The sequence below is a fragment of the Pinus tabuliformis genome, chromosome 1_2 (assembly GCF_031772625.1).
Source record: "Pinus tabuliformis cultivar Carrire ecotype Pingquan chromosome 1_2, CPIR1, whole genome shotgun sequence".
NCBI classification, from domain to species: domain Eukaryota; kingdom Viridiplantae; phylum Streptophyta; class Pinopsida; order Pinales; family Pinaceae; genus Pinus; species Pinus tabuliformis.
Window position 1 is genome coordinate 21,644,704 of NC_142298.1, and position 26,659 is coordinate 21,671,362.

Below are 26,659 nucleotides of genomic sequence, written 5' to 3' on the forward strand. Positions count from 1 at the left end.
CAACATCCTAACCCTAGAAGATGAAACACCAAACTGTGGGCCCCGTTTTGGGTAAATTGGTACACCAACTTCCTGGGGTTGTAACTTTGGCATACGATCTCCGTTTGACACGTACCATAGCTCGTTAGAAAGATCTATCTGAGTAATACAACTTTGGAAAGATCAAAATTGGTCCAAAAAAGTATGTTGCTCCTATATTTCCCAAAAAACATCGTTTAGGGCCTCAAAATGGCTCCGGAAGTTCAGGACCCGAAAAACAGCTAAAAATAGTAAATTGTGCTACAATTACGGAAACTGAAAAACTGAAAGAGATAGTTGTGGGGGTCCAAGTGGGATAGGTGGGTGGCCACCAATGTCCACCTGGATCATTCCTCCCCCCTTAGGAAGTAATTGTCCCCATTGCATTGAGTTCCTCCATTTGCTGAACTTGGTCCCTGGTGAGCTGTTTTGCAATCTCTAATGTGTCTAGTAATGGTGGGAAGCATGGTAGAGGGTAGTACACATTGAACACTTGGTGCAGGCGAAGGAATGAGGGAATGTTGTGCTCCAAGGCATTGTTTACCACAACCTTGGTAATGGTGTAAGGACCATGTCGGAGTGGTCTGAGCTTTTGATGGGTTCTGGTAATGTGTTCTTTCTGCTGATGCAACCACACTTTGTTGCCCACCTGAAACTTGTGTAGTACCCCTGTGGGTGAGGAGAAGTTTTTCCTGTGTTCTTTGATGACTGTATCCCTCTGTTGTTGTTGCTGCATGGAGGAACCCTTCGTGGGGGCCATGGATGTGGCGACAATCTTCCCCTTACTTTGGGAGTGAACTAGACAGAAAAAGAATTTCCTAGTTTGGGAGATGAGCTTGTTGCATTTCTTAGCAATGATCAAAGAGGTGGTGGTAGGTGGGGCTACATCCTATATCCTGTATAATGAATTACATAAAGAAATAATGATAGCGCGAGGCCTTGACTCATACACATCATGTCGCCTCCACAAGTATGGCTAGCTTAATAATACATCACAAACATCCAGAGGTGCAACATCACACACTGCCAAGTTTATGAAGGGTTTGATGATATAGGGAAGGTGGCACTGTTCGCAAACTCAAATATCTCATCCCTGGTGAAGCCACCTGATACTGTATGGTTGTAGGTGTGGTGTAGTCGGTACGCCCAACTTCTTCATGACCTCTGCTAAAATGAGTTTTTGGCTGCCACGATCGACAATGAATTGTAGCAGCGAACCCTTCACCCACATTTGTGAGTGGAAAAGATGCTCCCTTTCCTCTGGATCTTCGGGCTCATTCTTCTAGATCTTGGCGGTGGCAACAGTGGCATTGGGCTCCGCATTAATGATCTTCTTCCCTTTGCCATTTCCCTTGTCAAGTTCTGACTCAGGGTCGGAACATGCATCTGATTCTGAAGCCTTCAACTCGGCCACCAGCGACTACTTGGTCCGACACTCACTTGTTTTGTGAGTGGGGCTCTTATGGAACTCACACCACTTTCCTATGTCCTTCTTCAACTTCGTGGTTTTCTTCTTTTCTTGTGGCTTTGACGAGTTGTCTTGGGTTGCCCCATCTTTGCTTTGTCCTTGGTTATGCGATTTGGGGAAGCCTTTCCCTTGCTTTGGATTTACAGATCCAAAGTCTCGTTTCTTTTGTTTGAACTTCTGCTTGATTTTGACAACATATCGGTATGCTGTGTCGAACGAGGAGATTTTTAGGAACTTCATCTCTTCTTGGATGTATTTATGTAGGCAGCTGCAATATTTTAGTACCAAATGTAGCTCAGAGTCCTTGATACCCAACTCTGTGTGAAGGGTATGAAAAATGTTTGTGAACTCTGACACATCTTGGTCCCTTCCCTGCCGTAACATGGTCCACTTTATGTATCTGTCCTCATATCTTTTGACAGGGTAGTACTACTCCTTGATGGCATCTCGGAATGAATTCCAATTGGGTGCGGTTGAGAACAATGAGCTTGTACTTTCATCCTTCTTCTCGCAATAGGTTTCCCACCAGTCCTTGACGTGGGGGGCTACTTTGAAAAGAGAAAAAATGATCTTTTCCTGACTGGAAAAATCATGATCAGAAAAGTAGCCCTCTAGAAAATTTAACCATTTATCTACGAAATCTGCGTCTTTTTGACCATAGAATATGGGGATTTCAAAATTAACTAGTACGTTAAAGGGTGTGGCATTTCCAGAGTAGCTGTTGGAAGCTGATGCGTCACCTCTGGGTAATCGCTGAAGGATCTGGGAAAAGTTGTCCATCATCGCGTTCCTTTGCCACTTGAGGGCTTCTTCGAGCAAGATTTTGATAGGATCTCCTGCTCCCTCTTCTTTCTTTTCATCCACCATGGGAGGCCGTTAGGATTTGCGAGGCTGGTCTTGTAAATGTTCGACTAGTTCAAGCCCTAACTCCTTATATCCTGACCTCGTTGGAGACATGCAAATAAAAATAGAGAAAAAGCAGACCACTTTGATTCCATTGATCTAGATTTAAATAGGAACAAAACAAATTGTAGAGATAAACATAAATATAGATATGCAGCAAAAATAATACTTCATTTCATTACTGTGAAAAACTGAAATATGGTTACCAATAGAAATGGAAATAAACCAGCTAGGGCTATGGTAGCTTATCTTTGAGAAGAGATGTGGTGGCTACATGCCTCTGAACTGTGTTACAATGAGGCTTGAAGGCCTATTTATTTTTTAAAAACAATGGAAAACCCTAAACATCCAACAACCTAACCCTAGAATATGTAATGGAAAATTGTGGGCCCCGTTTTGGGTAAATTGGTACATCAAAATCTCGGGGTCGTAACTTTGGCATACGATCTCCGTTTGACGTGCACCATAGCTCGTTAGAAATATCTATCTGAGTACTACAACTTTGGGAAGAGGAACATCAGTTCGTGGACCCATGTTGCTCCCAGATTTCCCAAAAAACATCGTTTAGGGCCTCAAAACAGCTCCGGAAGTTTAGGACCTGAAAATTGCTAAAAATAGTAAATTTTGCTACAATTATGGAAACTGAAAAACTGAAAGAGAGAGTTGTGGGGGTCCAAGTGGGATAGATGGGTGGCCACCAACATCCACCTGGATCACTGAGACCCAAAAAGTTTAAAAACAAGGAGAAAGGAAAGATAGGTTCAACTACACAACAAGATTTAGGTTTAGATTATGGAGATGAAACAAAGATCACAACTATGGGTTTGAAACGTAAGGACATTGCAAGTAGTAGTTCTTCAGATTATCTCAATGATACTCAATATGAGAAAAGAATAATAGAGCATTTCCACATTAGAATCATTTCAAAGCATACCACGATAGATACAGTGTTTGATAGTGAATCAAAAGTAAATCTTATCTCAGAAGACATTGTCAAGAAGTTTAATTTAGATAACCTTCCTCATCCTAAACCTTGTACGTAGGTTGGGTATGTGAGAATGCAGAATTGCAGGTGACAAAGAAATGCATACTTAGATTTGCAATCACTGTAAACTTTCTTGATGAGGTTGAACTTGATGTAGTTCTGCTTGATATATGTGGTATTTTTTTGGGAAGGCCATATATATATATATATATATATATATATATATATATATATATATATATATATATATATATATATATATATATATATATATATATTATAGGAGAGCCATTTTAAATCACCATGAGAAAAAAATTCATTTTTTCAAGAATAGGATTGATTACATTGTTAGAGCACATATCAAGAAGCTAAATGCATCTCTTGTAAATGCAGGAAAAATGAAGTAGATTGTTAATGCTAGTCAGAACGATACATTGTTAATGATCAAACATGAAGATGTTAAGGAATCTAAAACCTTTCAAGGATATGAATCATGTTTGAAATCTAATTTTATTGAGGTTTCTAATACATTTGATGGTGCAGGATCATCCCTGAAATGCACAAAATTCAACAGTCTCATATGCTCATGAAACTAGTGCCAAGTTGAAGAGCTCGCGATGTTGATACTGGTGGTAAATTTAGTTTACAAAATGGCCTCTAGATGAGGGAGAAAACATGTTTTGAATTTTTTCCTAAAAAGGCAAAAAATGGGCCAAAGTAGGCCAAGTGGTAGTCTCACAGCAAGGCACGTGGTACACAAGTCAAACAAGGTGCAAGTCAAACTTCCAAGTTGTGGGTTGAACTCGCAACCACTCGAATCACACCACAAAAGCATTACCAACATACCACTAATTGGCTTTATTAATATGTGGTAGAAGGATTGGGGGAGCCCTCCATATTGGGTCACCTCGCCAAACACAAAGGTTGTTTTAATCAACGCTCCAAACATAGTTAATCAGAGCTCCAAATTCCACGTGGGCCTATTGTTATAAATATATGCCATGGGTTGGCTCATATGTCACCACCGACTATGTTTAAACTATGGTGATAAACCATATGCTATATATTTGGTGCGGGATATTAATATTACAATAGTACTATACCATATTTATATCACCGTCGGTCCATTGAAAAACTATTGATATAGTTTCAAAACTTTATTTGATATATGATTACGCAGTACTCAACGATTTCTATGTATTTCCAATAAAATCCTGGGAGGCTCGCGAGTTTGACCCCGAGACCTTCCCATGGAGTTATAAAAGGTTTTACCAATGTGCCCCTACCAGGGAAGTTGTAAGGAGAGCAGTTCAAATTTGTGTTATTTGTGGCTGTAATATGCATTTTCAGGAATAACTTACCCAATATTGGGCCTTTTTGTAATTTGAAAGTTGTGTTGGGAATCTTAGGCCAAAGCCAATCAGTTGAAAAGAGACATTGATGCATGTGAGAAGATTCCATAAGGGTGAATTTGATGTAAATAGACTTTATGAGCATTTTAATACATCAAACGCCAATTGGAAGCAGACCGGGAGATGTAGTCTTGGAGGGACGAACTCCATCATCAGATTTGTTGTTCTTGCTTCATATATCTATTGTTCATGGTTGTTTTCAGATTTCAAGATTTTAAGATTAAGGAATATAAAAATCAATTTTCCTTATTAATTTACATAAAACGTAACCTTAGTTAATATTTGGTGAAATTATGCAAATAGTCAATTCTGTTGTTTTTGAATCATATTTTGGTATTAGAGCGAGGTTGATCATGTATAAGCAGGATAGTTTCCAATGTGAATGTTGACTAGATCCAGGTTGTGACGAGGACAGGGGAAACTTGAGAAAATAAATCCAGAGATTGGAAAGATGAAAGTCTCTCAAAAGTTGAAGATGGGAGAGTCAAATGAAGGAGAAGCTCCTGAAGCAAAGGTTGTTTGAGAGGAGCAATATAAACAAATGTTCCTTAATATGCAAAGGGTGATTCTAGAACTTTATGAAGGCTAGAAGAATAGAGATGTAACTTGAACTTCTAAACGCGTGAAAGAGGAAAAGGGTAAGGAAAAAGCTGATGGTAATGAACCTCCTTCTCCTTCATCTTCGTCTTACTCTTCTTTAATCCTTATCATTCAATTTCAGATTCAGACTCACAAAAGAAGCAAAATAAATCTCATTTCTTGAGGTTTGATGTTAAGTTTGAGTTGCCAATATATGATGGTGAAATGAATCCTGAAAAGTTAGATAACTGGAAAAATAATCTTGAGGTGTATTCTAGAATTCAAAATTTTGTTGATGATTCTACAAAAATTCTGTTAGCTACACTTAGAATGCGAGGAACAACTTTGATTTGGTGGGAATGTAAAACTCAATCAGATTTGAAGCAAAAAGGTAAAATGATCTCTTCATGGTCCGAGTTTGTTAAAGCCCTTAGAAACAAATTCTATCCTTTAGGATATATACAACATGCTGTAATGGATTGGCGGCATTTAAGGCAAGGTAAAGGACAAAGTGTGCAAGATTTTACACAAGAATTCAAGAAAAAGGCATTAGCACTTAATGTTCCATTAAACACATGGGAAAATTTTGTTGAAGTATATTGGAAGTTTGCATTCTTATTTGTGACATGCATTGCTTATGCTTAATCCAACTGACTTCGATGAAGTGTGTGTACAAGCTATTCATATTGAGTTAGGTAGCAAACCTTTTCAGTCAAACTTTTCAAATAAATCATTCAAGCATTGAAAGAATAAATGTTTTAAAGAAGGCAAGGGAAAGAATAAGTTGGGAGGCAAGAAATCAGCAACAACTAAGAAGGAAGGAGAAAGGCCTACTTGTACTCATTGTCAAAGGGTTGGACATGATGAATCCAGATGTTGGAAGCTTCATCCTGAACTTAAACCAAAGAAGTTTGTTGAGAAGAAGGGTGAAATAAAAGTTAATGCTGCAGTCCAACAAGATTTGGGATCTGGCTCTAGTGATGAAAATAAGATTACCGATATGGGTCTAATAGGTAATCCTTTTGAAATTAGCTCTAGTTCTACTTATTCTTCATCTTCTTCAAATATAATAATGTGATTGAAGAAAAGAAGAGTGGTGTATTATTTCACATAAGGATTATATCCAAGCACACTAATATAGAGACATTATTCAATAGTGGATAACAAGTAAAACTATTTTCTGAGTAATTATTAAGGAAATTGGGATTGGAAACTAAAAATAATCCAAAAACACACCCTTTAGGATGGTTGAAAGAAAATACTTAGATGCAAGTCACAAAAGGATGTCGATTAAGGTCTGCAATTACAACTAATTATGTTGATGAAGTTGAGCTAGATGTCATTATTTTGAATATATGTGGAGTTGTGTTCCGTAGTCCTTACCCTTATGATCAAGCTGTCATATTTCATAAACAGGCGAATAAGTATCATCTCTTTAAAGATGGAATTGAATATGTTATCAGGGCACACATAATCAAGACAATCCTGGATTTAATCAATGTTAGTCAAATGAAAAGGCTAATAAATTCAAGTAAAAAATTTATTCTCATGATTGTTAAAAAAAAATAAAGATAAGTATGATGATTTTCAAGGGTGTGATTCTCACTTTAAGGACAAATTGGTTGAAATAGTAGATTCTTATAAATATTTTTTTAAAGAACCAAAACGTTTGCCTCCGAAATGAGGAATACAACATGACACTCAATTACAATCTAATGCCCCTCTTTCGATCATTTCCATGTATCGTATCTCAGTCATTGAAAATGAACAGATTAAGAAACAAATTCAAGAATTGGTTGATAAAGGATTTATTTGACCTAGTTCTTCTCCATGTGGGTTACCGATCATATTAGTCCCAAGGAAATATGGAACTTGGAGAATGTGTGTTGATTTTAGAGCCCTAAATAAAATCACCATCAAGAATAGGTATCCTATTCCTAGAATCGATGATTTGCTTGACCAGTTATAGAATGTTGTTTAGTTTACAAAACTAGATTTAAGAAGTGGTTATCATCATATTCGTATTGCAAAGAATGATATATGGAAAACTACATTTAATACTAGAGAGGGGCTTTTTGAATGGTTGGTTATGCCATTTGGGTTATGCAATCCTCCAACAGATTTTATGAGGGTGATGAATGATTTTTTTCATCCTTTTATTGATAATTTTGTCATAGTCTACTTGAATGATATCCTTATTTCCAGTTCAAGTTTGGAAGAACACGTATAACATGTGAAACAAGTTTTTAATGTGCTGCAAAAAGAGAAAATATATCTCAAAACTCTCTAAATGTGAATTTGTAAAAACTTCCTTAATATATCTTGGTTACATAGTTGGAGGAGGTCAAATAAAAATAGATCGAACTTTGATTTACTTATTAAATGGCCAAGACCTCAAAATATGAAGGTGGTTAGAAGTTTCTTGGGCGCAGTTCAATACTAGAGGAAGTTTACTTCTCATTTCTCTTTTATTGCATCACCAGTTCATGCTTTAACAAGTTCTAAAGTATCCTTTTAGTGGGGAGGAAAGAAACAATAAATATTTAATAATTTGAAGTAGAAAATTGTTACAACTCCAATCCTGGCTTTACCAAACCTTCAACATCCATTTGAAATAGAAACTGACGTTAGTGGGTATGCAATGGGTGCAATATTATTACAAAAAGGAAATCCTAATTATTTTCATTCAGAAACATTTTCTAAAGCAGTTGCTAACTATCCAAATTATGATAAAGAATCGTATGAATTAGTGGAAAGCGTTAAAAAATGGAAACATTATTTAATGGAAAAAGAAATAGTGATTCATATACATCATCAGCCAATTCAGTGCCTTCAATCTAAAACTAAGTTGCAACAGTCTCAACATCATAGATGGATGAGGTTTTCCCAGACATTCCATTTAGTAATCAAATACAATAAAGGTACCACCAATAAAGTAGCTGATATGTTATCAATACATTCTTTGAATACTTCAATAATTCTGCAAAATAGTTCTTTAGCACATGAAATTTATATAGAACAATATGCTACAGATACTGATTTTAAAGATTTTTATGAATCACTAACTCATGGTGCTTATGTGGAAGAAGTGAATTATCATGTTCATGAAAGGTTATTGTACCATCTTGGCAAGTTGTGCATACCATAGGAAGAAAGAGTGTGTGTGACCAGGGAAGCACATTCTTCTCATGTTTCAGGGAATTTTGGTCTAGGTAAGATAGTGGCACAATTACAAAGGTATTGCTATTGGAATCAAATGAATGAAACAATTTCTAAGTACATCAAAGGTTGTGTCATGTGTTCAACACACAAACCAAGCAATAGAAAGATAAGTTTGTATATGCCACTTCCAGTTCCTTCTCGGTGATGCGAAAGTATATCTATAGATTTTGTAGGAGGTCTCCCAATGTCTAGAAAAGGGCATGATTATTTGTATGTTGTGGTTGATATATTTAGAAAAATGTGTAATCTTGTTCCATGTAAAGAGCAAGTAAATACTGAACTGACTACAAAAACGTTTTTTCAAAATTGGGTTCATTTTGGGTTACCTACTTCTATAATTTTTTATTGAGACTCTCATTTTATGGGGGAATTTTGGTCCACATTTTTGGAACTCATGGACACTAAGTTGAAAAAGAGCACAACTTTTCACCCACAAAATGATCGGAAAATAGAGTTGGTGAATAGAATAGTGGTACATCTTCTCAGAGGTTATTGTAGAAAAAATCCTAATTTGTGGGATGAATCCTTACATTATGTCCAACATGCTTAGAATCGGGCCTTGCACTCTTCTACTATCATATCTCCTTTTGAAACATGTTATGGGTACCTACCAAAATCCCCAATGGACTTCATGTTTGGTGAAGAAGCTAAGGAATATGGGCATGGGGATACTGACAAAGAAATCGAGTTCATTGAAACAATCTAAAAGATTCATGAATTAGTGTAGGATCAATTAGAGAAATGTCAAGCCAAGTAAAAAATGTGTCATGACAAGCATCAAATGGATCATCACTTATAGCTTGGTGATCAAGTATCGCTATACATCATCAAATAAAGGATGAAAGGTGAAGGTAAAAATTTGAAACCAAGAAGGTACGATCCTTTTAAAATTGTTGAAAATATTGCACACAATCCATTCCTGTTAAATTTTCCTCCATACATGCACATATATTCAGTTGTAAATGTTGAAAATTTCAAGTGGTATGAACCTCCTATGATCATGGATCCAGAGGAAAACGCTCAAATTCCAAGCATAAATGGTTTTTCACCTAAATTTATGACTGAGTTACAAGAATATACCATCTTGGATATAAAGTTCTACACTTTGAGGCATGGAGATGTAGAGTATCTTCGAGTGGGACTCAAAGGCATGAATCCAATAAAAGCAAGGTGGATGGAGATCAGAAGGGTGATGGAGTTGTACCCTCACCTCATATCTTCTTCAAACCAAGATTTTGGTGGTCCAAAATATTCCAGTGGAGAGGAATGATCCAAGAGGATCCTCAAAATGCTCAAAATTCAATAGTCTCAAATGATCATAAAACTAGTGCCAAGTCGAAGAGCTCTTCTCGCTAGTTATAATGGTATATTCAGTTTGAAAAATGGACTCGGTATGAAGGAGAAAATGCATTCTAATTTTTTTCCCAAATAGGCAAAAAATGGGCAAGAGCAGGCCAAGTGGCAGTCTTAGAGGAGGGCACATGGCAGTCAATTCAAACTAGGTGTAGGTCAAACTTCCAAGCTGTGGGACGAACCTACAACCACCAGAAAAAAACCACAAAACTTTGCCAACAGACCATGCATTGGATTTATTAATACATGGGTGCAATATAATAGTTGAATATTTGTGAATTGGTTATGTGGGAGAAGGGTAAACGGAGCCCAAAATATTTGACAGCCCCACCAAACCCAAAGGTTGTCTTAATCGTCACTCCAAACAAAGTTAAGCAAAGCTTCAAATCCCATGCGTGACTATTGTTATAAGTATATGTCACAGGTTGGTTCATATGTCACCTCCGACTATGTTTAAACTATGGTGATAAACCATATATTATATATTTGGTGCGGGATTTTAATATTGCAACAGTCCTATACCATATTTGTATCACCATTGGTCCATTGAAAAACTATACAATATAGTTTCAACAATATATTTCATACATGGTTACACAGTACTCAACGATTGCTATGTATTGCTAATTATATCCCAAGAGGCTCACGAGTTTGACCCTGGGGCCTTCACATGGAGTTATAAAAGGTTTTACCAATGCGCCCCTGCCAGGGAAGTTGTAAGGAGAGGAGTTTGAGTTTGTGTTATTTGTGCATGTAATATGCATTTTAAGGCACAAATCGACAAATATTGGGACATTTTGTAATCGGAAAGTTGCGTTGGGAAGCTCAAGCCTAAGCCTATCATTTGACAATATCCATTGATGCCTATGAGTAGATTCTAGAATGGGGAATTTGATGTAAAGAGACTTTCAGAGCATTTTCAATACATGAGACGCCCATCGGAAGCAGACCCAGAGATGTAGTCCCGGAGGGATGAACTTCATCATCAAATTTGTTGTGTTTGCTTCTTATTTTTTCTTTTTCATGGTTGTTTTTAGATTTCAATTTGTTAATTTTAAGGCACATAAAAATCAATTTTCCTTATTAATTCACTTAAAAAGAAATCTTAGTTAATATTAAGTGAGATTAAGAAAATAGTCAATTTTGTTGTTTTTTGGATCATTTGATAATATATTTCAGGAGTCTAAGTTTCCTCCTAAAAGAGGTAAACAAAATGAATTTAATTTGTAGTGGGATGCATCATTGTTAAACACTAGTGTGAACTAGATGCCAGTGTTAAAGCATGCAGAGGTTAAAAAGCAAATGCAAAGGCTATTTGACAAAGAGGACATTGGTCCCAAGCCATGTTCTTGTGGGTTTCACAATTTTTTTGGCTTTGAATAAGGATGGTGCATGGAAATGGTGATCACATTTGGTAAAGAGTCGAGCCAAATTCAAGGCTAGAGATGTTAAGCATTGTCATGATGACAGTTTTCAAGGTGAAAGGAACTTCAAATTGTTGAAGTTTCCATTAATTGAAGACTAAGGAGGGAAATGTGTACATTCATGCAAAGGCAGTTTTATGTTATGCATATCTTGAAAAATTGTAGAAAGATGTCATAATTGACAAAAAGTCCATGACTCCAAAATCAGGGAAAGTGATGTATTTTCATGAAAAGGTCAAAGTGACAAATTCAAGAAACGTTTAGTGTATTGAGACTGTAAGGGTGAGCGAGTTATAACCTCATCTATTTCTTGACTAATAAATAACTTTTGGAGTTTAAAAAACTTCCAGCGTTGAGGAATCATTTGATGGATCACTTTAATGCTCAAAATTAAGTGTGCTTGAATTGGCTCGAAACTAGCACCAAAGCGAAAATCTAGTTTCCCTAAATGGAACACAACTCATTTAACTCAAAACTGACATTGGATGCTCCCAATATCGAATTTTGATCGATTTGTCAAACAACTAAATTTTTTAAAATATGGTTGCAGGGATGCCCCATCAGCAATCCGTATGCTCATCGGGCAATGATCATACAAGGTGACTCATCCTCTTATTGGCCAATGGTATGGTGACAAGTGTCACGTTTTCATTCATTGGTGATTAGATTATGTATGGTGAGATTTCATTGGTTAAATGGTTGACCAATGGGGGAGAACCACGCAGGCCAATCGGTCACAACCACATGGCCTCCTCTTACGTGGAAAAATTATGAATATGGCCAGAGCGGGCCTCTACAAAATTCAAAGTTGAGACCTCCATGGTGGAAGCACAGTGCTCCACCACTGAACCAGTAGTGGCTCTTGTAAACCATAGTGAAAAATTCATATATAAAGTTTCATAATACCTCATTTGGGGGAGGGGGTCAGGCTAAGCCCTAGCCCCAAGCCACCCCAACGCCCACGTGACAGGAGGCAGGGGCACTAAGGGGCTAGGCCTTAGCCCAGTTCACAGCGACAACCTCAAATCTAACACGTAGTCAGGCCAATGCAAAACACTGAAGGCTTATGGAAAGGGGCCAACCCTAAGAGCCAGCCCAAGGTCACATGATTGTCCAAAGAACTAGGAGCGCAGTATTGTGGAGGGGGCCAGCCCCAAGGACATATGGCTTCCATAAAACCATGAGCATGGTTACGAAGGAGGCCATCCCCTAGGAGACCAACCCCAGATCACAAGGTGGCCATGTGACCAAGAGAATCCATAGTCAGAGGGCTAAAACTATTGGCATAGAGACCTTGAAATCTCGTCCTGAACCCCTGTCATATGTGCGTCACGTGACAAATATTTTTGGAACTATTGACTTAATGGGAAGACTAACCATCTTACTATTTTTCTCGTCGGGCAGGATTATAGGCCATAATTCTGCTTCAGTTCCTCATTTGGGGTGCGCAAGCTAGGTTTAGGCTGAATTAGAGGATGATTAGCTAGAGAATTGAGCAAAAATTAGAAGCTGGCATAACTTGCTCAATTTTTGGCCAAATGAGGTGCATAAAGAACCAAAATGGGGGTTTTTTATAGTGATGGATCCATTGGAGACATAATTTATGTCGTTTGAGCCTTGTAAATCCATGTAAACACACTTTCAAGCACTTAATGAAAGAGTTCATGCATTCGAGGCTGGACAAGGAGATGTAGCCCAAGAGAGGGGTGAAATACTTTATCATGTTTTGTGTTATGTGTTTCAGATATGATTATTTTGTTTATGTTGGGATGTAAATTATTGTTAGATTCACTTTTTTTATGTGTTTAGTAAATTGATCCTTTAACCAAAATACATAATTTTCACTTGCAAATTGTAAAAAAATCTTCAAGTTTACATATTCCGATCATTTTGGTATTAGAGCCACAAGTTATTGTGAAGGTTTAATTTGTTTGCAAGTCATTTTAGGATGCTTACAAGGTTGAAGGTCAAAATACGAGAAGGATAACTGGTGGAGCCAAGATCCCAAATTGTTTCAAGGAGAACAAGTACACAGTAAGATTCAATATTCATGGTACATGAAGAATGTCCTGAAGGGATGTTTGAATATGAAACAACTTCATAAAAAAATCTTTGAGATTCCTGAGATAGTTAAGGTTCTTTATGAAGAGAGAAATGTGATGTTGCATGGAGAGATATGAAAACCTCTAAAAGGAGATGGGGGAAAAGGATCCAAACCTCCAAAAGGGAATGGAGGGAATGGTGACAAACCACCACCTTCACCTCATCATCCTCATGTTCATCCTCGTCTTCAAATTCTTCTACGCTTTCAAAAACACCTCCTAATTCTACAAGGGGTAATGGTAAAACTCCTTTTCTTAAGCTTGATATTAAGTTTGAATTGCCTATGTACAAAGGTGAGGTAGACGCTAAGAAATTAGATAATTGGATTCATCAGATTGAAGTATATTACAGGATAAAAAGAATCAAAGATGACTAGACCAAAATTCATCATGCTTCTCTTAGATTGGAAGGTGCAACCCTTATTTGGTGGGAAGCCAAAACTCAAGAGGACATGAAGAAACATGGTAAGGTTTTATCCTCTTGGAATTATTTTGTTGTTGCAATAAGAAGGAAATTTTATCCATTAGAATATATGCAAAAAGCTATTATGGATTGGAAAAACTTTAGGCAAGCTAAAGGACCAAATTTTCAATCTTATACTCAAAAATTTAGGAAAAGATCTTTGATTTTGGGTATAGATATATCCTCTCAAGATATTTTTTTCAAATAAATTGGAGGATTTCATAGTTGCTTGAGACATACCATTCTCATGTTTAACCATAGAAAGCTATGTGAAGTTTGTGTTCAAGTAACTCATTTAGAGGCAAGAGGAAAATATGTTTCTGAAGAAACTAGTGAGAGTTCCTTTGAGTGTGGAGAAACAAAAAAGGGTAAGTTCAAAGGAAAAGGAAATAAGAATTCTACCATAAAGATGGAGAAATAAAAACTTACATGCAAACACTATTCCAAATAAGGCCATAACGAATACCACTATTGAAAACTTCATCAAGATATGAGACATAAAATGTTTAAAAACAAGGAGAAAGAAAAGACAAATGCAACTACACAACAAGACTTAGGTTAAAATTCTGGAGATGAAACAAAGATCACATTTATGGGTTTGAAAGGTAAGGAAATTGCAACTACTATTTCTTCAAATTTTCTTAATGATACTCAATATGAAAAAACAAGAATAGATCTTTTCCACATCATGAAAATTTTAATGATGGAAAATTATCCTGAAGTTTAAAAACATTGGCAAATCTCACTAGTCCCTAATATGCAAACTATAAAATGTTTATTGACGTATTTGTAGAACTATTCAAATTTATAATGGTTTTATATATATTGTCTATATAAAGTTGGCGATTTTTAAGGTAAAATAATTTTATATTTTAAAATTTAGGAAAATCATTTTGATAAAAAATGGAAATTAGCGAATATGTTTTTTGAAAAAGTCATGGAAAATTATCCCACCTGCGAATATTAGCCCCTAAAATTTTCCATGTTCCACGTTAGAGTCCTTTCAAAACATACCAAGATAGATATCGTTGAAGACATTGTCAAGAAGTTTAATTTAGACACCATTCCTCATCCTAAACCTTATCATTTAGGTTGGGTATGCGATAATGCAAAATTTAAGGTGAAAAAGAAATACATAATTAGATTTGCAATCACTCCAAAATTTCTTGATGAGGTTGAACTTGATGTAGTTCCGCTTGATATATGTGGTATTGGTTTGGGAATCCCATATCTATATGATAGTAGAGCGATTTTATTTTCCATGAGAACAAATATCATTTGTTCAAGAATGGGATTGAGTACATTGTTAGGGAAATAGCAAGAATTTGAATGCATCTCTTGTAAATGCGGGACAAATAAAGAGGATTGTTAATGCTAGTGAGAAATTTGCATTTTTAATGATAAAATATGAACATGTTGAGGAATCTAAAGCCTTTCAAGGATATGGATCAGGTTTGAAATATGATTGTATTGAGGTTTATAATTCATGTGATAAGATGTTTAAGGAGTCTAACAAGTTCCCTCCCAAAAGAAGGAAAAAAAATGAAGTGAATTTTTAGCAGGATGCATAATTATTAAACATTGATGTGAACAAGATGCGAGTGTTAAAGCATGTAGAGGTCAAAAAGAAAATGCAAAGGCTATTTGAAAAACATGACATTTTTCCCAAAACATCTTCTTGTTGGTTTCATAATGTTATGGCTTTCAAGAAGGATGGTTCATGGTGATGGAAGTCACATTTGGTAAAGAGTCAAGTCAATTGTGAGGCTAGACATTCTAAGCATCCTCATGACGATAGTGTTCAAGGTGAAAGGAATTTTTTTTTTTTTTTCCATTGATTGAAGACCGAGGATGGAATGTGAATATTGCTTCAAAGGTAGTTTTCTATTATGCTTATCTTTAAAAATTGCAGAAATATGTCATCGTTAACAGAAAGTCTAGGACTCCAATATTAGGAAAAGTGATGTACTTTAATGAAAATCTCAATGTGATAAATTGAAGAAAATTTTAGTGGATTGAGACTGTAAGGGTGAGGGAGCTATACCCACATCTATTTGTTGACTAATAAAGAGCTTTCGGAGGTCCAAAAACTTCTAGTGTGGAGGAATGATCCGATGGATCAATTTAATGCTCAAAATAAAAAGTGATCAGATTGGCTCAAAGGCAGTTTGAAAGCGAAGCTGTAGTCACCTTGAATCCAATGCAGCTTTTTTTCACTCAAAACTAACATCGGATGCTCCCAATATCACGTTCTGATCGATTTGGTAAACAACTAAAAATTTTAAAATGTGGTTGTAGGGATGTCCATTCAGTAGTCCGTAAGCTGACTGGGAAATGATCGTATAGGGTGCATGGACCTCCTATTAGCCAATGGTTTGGTGACAAGTGTCACATTTTGATTCGTTAGTGATTGGATCCTATATGGTGTGATTTCATTAGTTGAATGGTTGACCAATGAGGGAGAGCCACGTGGGAAAATCTTTGCTAGGCACATGGCCTCCTCTTACTTGGAAAAGTTTTTCATATGGCCAGAGCAGGTCTCTACAAGATTTAAAATTGAGACCTCCATGGTGGTAGTGCAGCGCCACACCACTGCACAATTGGTGATTCTTGTAAACCATAGTGTCGAATTCATATATGAAGTTTCATAATGCACCATTTTGGGGAGGGGGTTAGGCTACGCCCTAGCCCCTAGCCACCCCAGCTCCCATGCGATCTCAGGCAGGGAGTCTAGGGGGCTAGGCCTTAGCCCAGCCTAAGACCACAACACTGAGGCTAACATATAGTCGGGCCAGAACAAAAGACCGAAGGCTTATCTAAAGGGCACAACCTTAAGAGCCAGACTTGGGTCACCTGACCCTACACAGAAGCAGGAGTGCGGTATTGCGAAGGGGCCTAGCCCAAAAGACATATGGGGGCCATAAAACCAGGAGTACGAGTGTGGAGAGGGTTAAACCCAGGTCAAAAGGTAGCCATGCAACCAAGAGCACGTGCCAAGTGGAGGGCTAACACCATTGGCAGAAAGGCCCTTGAATCTCAGTCCTAAGGTGAGTCATATATGTGCCACGTCACCAATATTTTTGGAACTGGGGGCTTATGGGGCAGACTAAGCGTCCTAAAATTTCACCCGTTGGGCATGATTGTAGGTCAGAATTGTGACTTGATTCTTTGTTGTGGATTCTCAAGCCAGGTTTAGGCCGAATTGAAGGATCATTAACTCGAGAATTAAGAAAAAATTATAAACAAACATAACTTGATCAATTTTTGGCCAAATGAGCTGCAGAAAGAATCAAAATGGTGGTTTTTAACAATGATGGATCCATTGGAGACATCAGTTATGATGTTCCACCTTTGTATAGCCATGTAAACACAATTTTGAGCACTTAATGAAATAGGCCATGCATTGGAAGTGGGACCAGGAGATGTATCCCAAGAGAGGGGTGAACTACTTTATCGTGTTTTGTGTTATGTGTTTGAGATGTACTTATTTTATCTATGTTTGGCTGTAAATTATTGTAATATTCACTTGTTTTATGTGTTTAGTAAATTGATATTCTACCCAAAACACATAATTTTCACTTGTAGATTGTAAAAAGTTCTTCAAGTTTACATATTAAGATCGCTTTGGTATTAGAGCCACAAGTTATTGTGAAGATTTTTCTTTTTTCACAAGTGATTTTTTGATACTTACAAGGTTGAAGCTAAAATGACGAGAAGGAGAGCATATGGAACCAATATCTCAAATTGTTTCAAGGAGAAAAAACACACCTCGAGCTTCAATAGTCATGGCACATGAAGAAGGTCCTAAATGCATGTTCTAAGACAAAAGAACTGTCAAAAACTAATTCTTTGAGATGCATGAGATGGTTAAGGTTCTTTATGAAGAGAGAAATGCAAGGTTATATGGAGACAACTACAAACCTCCAAAAGGGAATGGAGGGAATCGTGACAAGAGACCACCTTCACATCCATCATCCTCATCCTCATATTCTACCCTTTGAAAAACACCTGCTAATGTCGCAAGGGGTCATGGTGAAACTACTTGGCTTAAGCTTGATATTAAGTTTGAATTGCATATGTACAATGGAGAGTTAGATGCTAAGAAATTAGGTAATTGTATTCATCATATTGAAGTTTATTGGAAGGTGTAGCACTTATTTAGTGGGAAGACAAAACTCAATACAACATGAAGAAACATGGTAAGGTTTTATCCTCTTGGAATTATTTTGTTGTTTCCATAAGAAGGAAGATTTATCCATTAGCATATATGCAGAAAGCTATTATGGATTGGAAAAAATTTAGGCGAGCTAAAGGGAAAAATGTGCAATCTTATATTCAAGGTATTTAGGAAAAGGGCTTTGATTTTGGGTATAGATTTCTCCTCTCAAGATATTTTTCACAAACACATTGGAGGATTTCATAGTTACTTGAGACGTACCATTCTCATGTTTAACCCTACAGAACTAGACGAAGTTTGTGTTCAGGCAATGCATTTAGAGGTAAGAGGGAAAAAATGTTTCTGAAGAAACTAGTGAGATATCCTTTAAGTCTAGAGAAAAGTGAAAGGGTGAGTTCAAAGGAAAAGGAAAGAAGACTGTTGCGATCAATATGGAGAAAGAAAAACTGACATGAAAACACTATTTCATAAAAGGAAATAATGAATACCATTGTTGGAAACTTCATCCAGAGATGAGACCCAAAAAGTTTACAAACAAGGACAAAGAAAAGATAGTTGGAACTACATAACAAGATTTAGGTTCATATTCTGTAGATGAAACAAATATCAAAATTATGGGTTTGAAAGGTAAGGACATTGCAAGTACTAGTTCTTCAAATCGTCTCAATGATACTCAATATGAGAAAACAAGAATATAGATTTTCCACATTAGAGTCATTCCAAAACATACCAATACAGATACATTATTTGATAGTGGTTCACAAGAAAATGTTATCTAACGAGTGAATGTAAAGAAGTTGAATTTTGATACCATTCCTCATCACAAACCTTATCCTTTAGGATGGGTATTGGAGAATGCAAAATTGGAGGTGACATAGAAATGCATACTTAGATTTGCAATCACTGCAAAATTTCTTGATGAGGTTGAACTTGATGTAGTTTCGCTTGATATATGTGGTATTGTTTTGGGAAGCCCATATCTATATGATAGGAGAGCCATTTTTAACCCTCATGAGAAAAAATATCATTTGTTTAAGAATGGAATTGACTACATTTTTAGAGCACATAGAAAGAATTTGAATGCATCTCATGTAAATACGAGACAAATGAAGAGGATTGTTAATGCTAGTCAGAACTTTGCGTTACTAATGATCAATCAAGAATGTGTTGACGAATCTAGAGATTTTCAAGGATATGAATCAATCTTGAAATCTGGTTTTATTGAGGTTTCTAATTCATGTGATAAGATGTTTCAGGAGTCTAACAAGTTTCCTCCTAAAATAGGTAAACAAAATGAAGTGAATTTGCAACAGGATGCATCATTGATAAACATTTGTGTGAACAATATGCGAGTGTTAAAGCATGTAGAGGTCAAAAATAAAATGAAAAGGCTATTTGATAAAGAGGAAATTGGTCCCAAAACATCTTCTTATGGGTTTCATAATGTTTTAGCTTTGAAGAAGGATGGTAAATGGTGATGGTAATCATAATTGGTAAAACGTCGAGCCAAATGCAAGGCTAGACATGGTAAGCATCATCATGATGACAATGTTAAATGTTAAAGGAACTTCAAATTGTTTAAGGTTATATTTATTGAAGACTAAGGAGGGAATGTACATATTCCTTCAAAGGAAATTTTCTTTTCAACATATATTGAAAAATTGTATAAAGATGTCATCGTTGATAGAAACTCCAAGACTAAAAAATTAGGGAAAGTGATGTACTTTCATGAAAAGCTCAAAGCGAAAAATTCTAGAAAATGTCAGTGGATTGAGATTAGAAGGGTAAGGGATTTGTACTCTCATATTTTTTTGACTAATAAAGAGCTTTCTGAGGTCCAAAAGCTTCGAGTGGGGAGGAATGATTTGAGGGATCAGTCTAATCCTGAAAATTCAAAGTCCTCAGAATGACTCAAAACTGGCATCAAAGTGAAGTTCTAGTTTCCCTCAATCCAACACATCTTGTTTCACTCAAAACCAACATCGGATGCTCTTGATATTGCATTTTTATCGATTTGGGAAACAACTAAATATTTTAAAATTTGATTGTAGGGATGCTTAGTCACTAGTTTGTACATTTATTGGGGAATGATCGTACAAGGTGACTCGACCTGCTATCGGCCAATGGTATGGTGACAAGTGTCACATTTTGGTTCGTTGGTGATTGGTGCATGTATGGTGTGATTTCATTGGTTGAATGGTTGACCAATGAGTGAAAGCAACATGGGGCAATCGGTAGCAACTACGTGGCCTCCTCTTACTTTGACAAACTTTTCATATGGCTAGACAAGTCCCCTATAAGGTTTGAACTTGAGACCTTCATGGTGGCACCCTAGTGATCCACCAACGCACTGCTGGTGTTTCTTGTAAACCGGAGTGTTGAATTCATATCTAAAGTTTCATAATGCACCAGTTGGGGGAGCGGGTCAGGCTAAGATCTATCCCCTAGCCACCACAATGTCCACATGACCACAGGTGAGGGGGCTAAGGCACTAAGCCTTATCCTAGCCCATCATCATAGCCATAAAGCTAACACACCATCGAGCCAATTCTAAAGACCAAAGGCTTATGAAAAGGTGCCAGCCCTAAGAACGAGCCTAGGTCACATGACCCTCCACAGAACTAGGAGCACGATGTTGTTGATAGGACCAGCCCCAAGGCCATATGGCGACAATAAAACTAGGAGCATGGGTGCAGAGGGGGACAACCCCTAGGGGATTAGCTGAGGTCACAAAGAGGACATGCGACCAAAATCCCGTGCCAAGCAAAGGGCTAGAACCGTTGGCACATAGGGCCTCCAATCTAGGCCCTAAAGGTGGTCATATGTGTGCCACGTGACCAAGGTTTTCAGAACTAGGGGATTAATCGGCAGACTAACCGTCTTACAATTTCACCCATTGGGTGGCATTGTAGTCTAGAATTATGCACTAGTTTCGGGTTTGACATGCTTAAGCCAGGTTTAGGCTGAATTGGAGGATGATTAGTTGGAGAATTGAGCAAAAATTAGAAACATGCGTAACTTACTCAATTATTCGTCAAATGAGGCACAAAACGAACCAAAATAGGGGTTTTTGATAGTATTGGAATCATTGGGGACATCAATTCTACTGTTTGAGATTTTTAAAGCTACATAAACACACTTTTGAGAAATTAATGAAAGAGGCCCTGCATTGGAAGTTGGACGAGGATATGTAGCCAAAGAGAGGGGTGAGATCCTTTATCATGTTTTCTGTTATGTGTTTCATATATGCTTATTTTTTCCCCATTTGGCTATAAATTCTGGTTAAATTCACTTGTTTTATGTGTTTAGTAAATTGATCCTCTACCCAAAACACTTATAATTTTCACTTGCAAATTCTATTATTCAAGTTTACATTTTCAAAACATTTTGGTATTATATCCATAGGTTATTATGAAGGTTTGATTTTTTTGCAAGTGTTTTTTTGATGCTTACAAGGTTGAAGATCAAAAGAGGAGAAGGAGAACTTGTGGACCCAAGATCTAAAATTGTTTCAAGGAGAACAAACACACCTCAAGTTTCAATAGTCATGGCACATAGAGAAGGTCCTGAAGGGATGTTTGAAGATAAAATAACTTCCAGAAAAACATTCTTTGAGATGGTTAAGGTCCTTTATGAAGAGGTAAATGCAAGGTTATAATGAGAGAGCTAAAAACCTATGAAAGGAGATGGAGGAAAAGTAGACAAACCTAAAAATAAGAATGGAGGGAATGGTGAGAAACCACCACCTTCAACTCCATCATCCTCATCCTCATCTTCAATCTCACCTTCAAATTCTTCCACCCTTTCACAAACACCTCCAAATTCCACAAAGTGTCATGGTAAAACTCCTTTTCTTAATATTGATATTAAGTTTGAATTTCTTATGTAAAATGGGGAGGTAGATGCTGAGAAATTAGATAATTAGATTCGTGAGAATTAAGTGTGTTGTAGGATACACAAAATTAGAGATGATGAGATCAAAACTTAGCTTTCTTCTCTTAGATTGGAAGGTGCAACACTTATTTGGTGGGAATCCAAAACTCAAGAGGACATGAAGAAACATGGTAAGGTTTTATCCTCTTGTAATGATTTTATTGTTTCCATAAGAAGGCATTTTTATCCATTACCATATATGCAAAACACTATTATGGATTGGAAAAACTTTAGGCAAGCTAAAGCGTAAAATGTGCAATCTTATACTCAAGAATTTAGGAAAAGAGCTTTGATTTTGGCTATATATTTATCCTTTCGAAATATTTTCCTCAAATACATTATAGGATTTCATAGTTACTTGAGATATACGATTCTCATGTTTAACCCTACAAAGCTAGATGAGGTTTGTGTTCAGGAAACTTATTTAGAGGTAAGAGAGAAAAATGTTTCCAAACAAACTAGTGAGAGTTCGTTTGAGTCTAGAGAAAAAGTAAAGGGTAAGTTTAAAGAAAAAGGAAAGAAGAATGTTTCCATCAATATGGAAAAAGAAAAACCTACATGCTAACACTATTGCAAAGAAGGCCATGACGAAGACCATTTTTGGAAACTTCATCTAGAGATGAGACCCAAAAAATTTAAAAACAAGGAGAAAGAAAAGACAGTTGCAACTACACAACAAGATTTAGGTTCAGATTCTAGAGTTGAAACGAAGATCATAGGTATGGATTTGAAAGATAAGGAAATTACAAGTACTAGTTCTTCAAATTCTCTGAATAATACTAAATATGAAAAACAAGAATAGAGATTTTCCACATTAGAGTCAATTGAAAACATACCAAGATAGGTACATTGTTTGATAGTGGTTCCCAAGAAAATCTTATCTCAGAAGAAATTGTCAAGAATTTGAATTTAGATACCATTCCTGATCCTAAACCTTATCCTTTAAATTGGGTATGTCAGAATGAAAAATTGCATGTGACAAAGAAAAGCATACTTAGATTCACAATCACATCAAACTTTCTAGATGAGGTTGAACTTGATGTAGTTCCGCTTGATATATGTGGTATTGGTTTGGGAATCCCATATCCATATGATAGGAGAGCCATTTTTCAATTCCATCACAACAAATATCATTTTTTCAAGAATTGAATTCAGTACATTGTTAGAGAACATAGCAAGAAGTTGAATGCATCTCTTGTAAATGTGGGACAAATGAAGAGGATTGCTAATGCTAGTCAAAAATTTGCATTGTCAATGATCAAACATGAAGATGTTGAGGAATGGAAAGCCTTTGAAGGATATGAATAAAGTTTGAAATCTGATTTTGTTGAGGTTTCTAATTCATGTGATAAGATGTTTCAGGAGTTTAACAAGTTATCTCCTAAAAGTGGTAAACAAAATGAAGTGAATTTACAATAGGATGTGTCATTGTTAATCATTGGTGTGAACAAGATGCCAATATTAATGCATGTAGAGGTCAAAATGAAAATGGAAAGGGTATTTAAAAAATAGGATATTGTTCCCAAAGCATATTCTTGTGGGTTTCATAATGTTTTCTCTTTGACGAAGGATGGTGCATGGTGATGGAAATCACATTTGGTAAAGAGTCGAGCCAAGTACAACGCTAGACATGCTAAGCATCATCATGATGACAATGCTCAAGGTGAAAGGATCTTAAAATTGTTTAAGTTTAGATTCATTGAAGAATAAGGAGGGAATTTGCATATTCCTTCCAAGGCATTTTTTTGCTCTCCATATATTGAAAAATTGTAGAAAGGTGATATCGTTGATAGAAACTCGAGGACTCCAAAATCAGGGAAGGTAATGTACTTTCATGAAAAGCCCAAAGTGAAAAATTCAAGGAAAGTTCATTGGATTGAGACTAGAAGGGTAAGGTAGTTGTACCCTCATCTATTTGTTGATTGATAAAGAGATTTTGGAGGTCAAAAAGCTTCCAGTGTGGAGGAATGATCCTGTGGATTAGTTTAATGCTCAAACTTCAAAGTGCTCATATTGGCTTGAAACCAGCACCAAAGCGAATATCTAGTCACCCTGAATCCAAAAAAACTCGTTTCACTCAAAACCAACATCAGATGCTCGTGATATGACATTCAGATCGATTTCGAAAACAACTAAAAAATTTAAAATGTGGTTGCAAAGGATCCCTAGTTAGCAGTACGTACACTGACATGACAATAATCGTATATGGTAATTTGACCTCCTATCGGCCAGTCGTATGGTGACAAGTGTCACAATTTGATTCATTGATGATTAGCTTGTGTATGGTTTGATTTCATTGGTTGAATGATTGACTGGTGAGGGAGAGCCACGTGGACCAATTGGTGGCATCCATGAGGCCTGCACTTACTTGGAAACCTTTTTTGATATGGCCAAAGTGGGCCTCTATAAGGTTCAAACTTGAGACCTTCATGGTGGAACCGCAGTGCTACACCACTATGCCACTGGTGATTCTTGTAAACCATAGTGTCATATTCATACATAAAGTTTCATAATGCACCATTTGGGGGAGGGGGGCGGGCTAAGCCATAAAACCTAGCCACCCTAGTGCCCATGGGACCACAGCGGGGGGAGGTTCTAGGCCTTAGCTCAACCCACCATCACAGCCTTGAACCTAACACACATTCGGTCCTGTGAAAAATATCAAATTCTTACAGAAAGGGGCTAGCCCTAAGAGTCATCCCCCGTCACATGACCCTCCATAGAACAATAAGTGAGCTATTGCGGAGGGGGCTAGCCCCAAGGCAATATGGAATCCATAAAACATGGAGCATGGGTGCGGATGGGGCTAGATCCTAGTGGATCAATCCCAGATCACATGGTGGCCATGTGACTAAGAGCGCATGCCAAGCGGAGAGCTAATCCCATTCACGCATAGGCCCTAGAATATTGTCCCTAAACCTGGTTATATGTGCACCACTTGACCAAGATTTTTACAACTGTGGGCTTAATGGACGGACTAACCGTCCAATAATTTCACCCATCGGGTGGGATTTTAGCCAAAATTGTGCACCAGTTCCATTTTGGGGTGTTCAAGCTAGGTTTAGGCCAAATTGGAGGATTATTAGGTGGACAATTGAACAAAAATTAGAAACATGCATAAATTACTCAATATTTGCGCAAATGAGGGGCAGAAAGAACCAAAATGGGGGTTTTCTATAGTGTTAGATCCATTAGAGACATCAATTATATTGTTTGAGCTTTGTAAAGCCATTTAAATGCACATTTGAACACTTAATGAAAGAGGCCCTACATTGGTTGTTGGACGAGGAGATGTAGCCTAAGAGAGGGGTGAACTCCTTTATCAGGTTTTGTATTATGTGTTCTAGATATGATTATTTTGTCTCTGTTTCGAAGTAAATCGTGGTTAAATTCACTTGTTTTATGTGTTTTGTAAATTGATCCTCTACCTAAAACACATATAATTTTCACTTGGAAATTGTCAAAAAAGTTCAAGTTTACATATTCAAATCATCGAGGTTCCCAAAAAAGATGGTAAGAAAGTCAAGTGTACCAAAGTTCGAGAGGAGGTTAAACATTAACCCTTAGTGTTGGTCTTTGGGTGGACAACATTATGGAGACAATGGGCAAAGCATAAGTGGGAAGGGTAAGGGGTCTCATTTTCTGAGCTGCAAGAGGGAAGAAATGGGGTAAGGACCACTGGGAAAATATTTTTTCCTCATTGATGGGGATAATAACATTGTCAAGAGGTTGTTTTACCCTTAAATTTAGTACGGAGGTGGATGTTTCTTGGGTAATTTTCAGGCATTGGAATATACAACAAACTCCTATTTTGTAAATTGTTGGTATCCTTCACACAACCATAATAAGGAGAATCTATGAGTTGGGTGAGTGTGGATTTGAATAATAGGTCTCATGATGCAACCTTGTATGGAACATGTTTTTCAATTTATTGGCAATGAGCTTAGGAATTTCTTGGACTACAATCAGTGTTATTTAGAATCTGGGAAGATGACATATGCTAGGTTTTATAGATGATTTCTCCGTACTCAAGTGTTTCACTTTGATTACTTCGTCATACTTGGGTTACCAAGAATACTTTATTTATATTGTTATGCTAGACCTAAGTGCCTATAAACTGGGTTAGTCATCATCATTTATCATCTTGCAATCATCCCCCATAAAGATTCAATCATTCTCTTTCGGGGAGTACAAGACAAAATGGAAACTGAGGTCAAAATACTTGATTTGAGGGTTAACGTAGGTGCTATCACTATGCCTCTATGCCTCAGAGTAGCTACAAAAATGAGCAAAATCATTGCAAGCATAGTCTCCTAGTTACTACAGGTGTGTTGGTTCTAGATTTTTTGGGAAAAGAGATATTTTATCTCACAGATTCCACTTTTAGAATATTTTGAAGTAGTTTCAACAATTTAATATCAAAAGTGACCTCAAACACCTAGGATCATGGGATTACCTTGATCTCTTAAGTTTATTTCCCACCTTTCATGGATCTCAAGCTTAGATTGGTAAAACCCAAAACTACCATTTCAGTTGGCTTTGAAGGACCTTACTTCCATCCTTATGTTTTTGGATTGAGCTTAAAGACATATCACTTATGCTCTTTGGGTGGTGGATTGG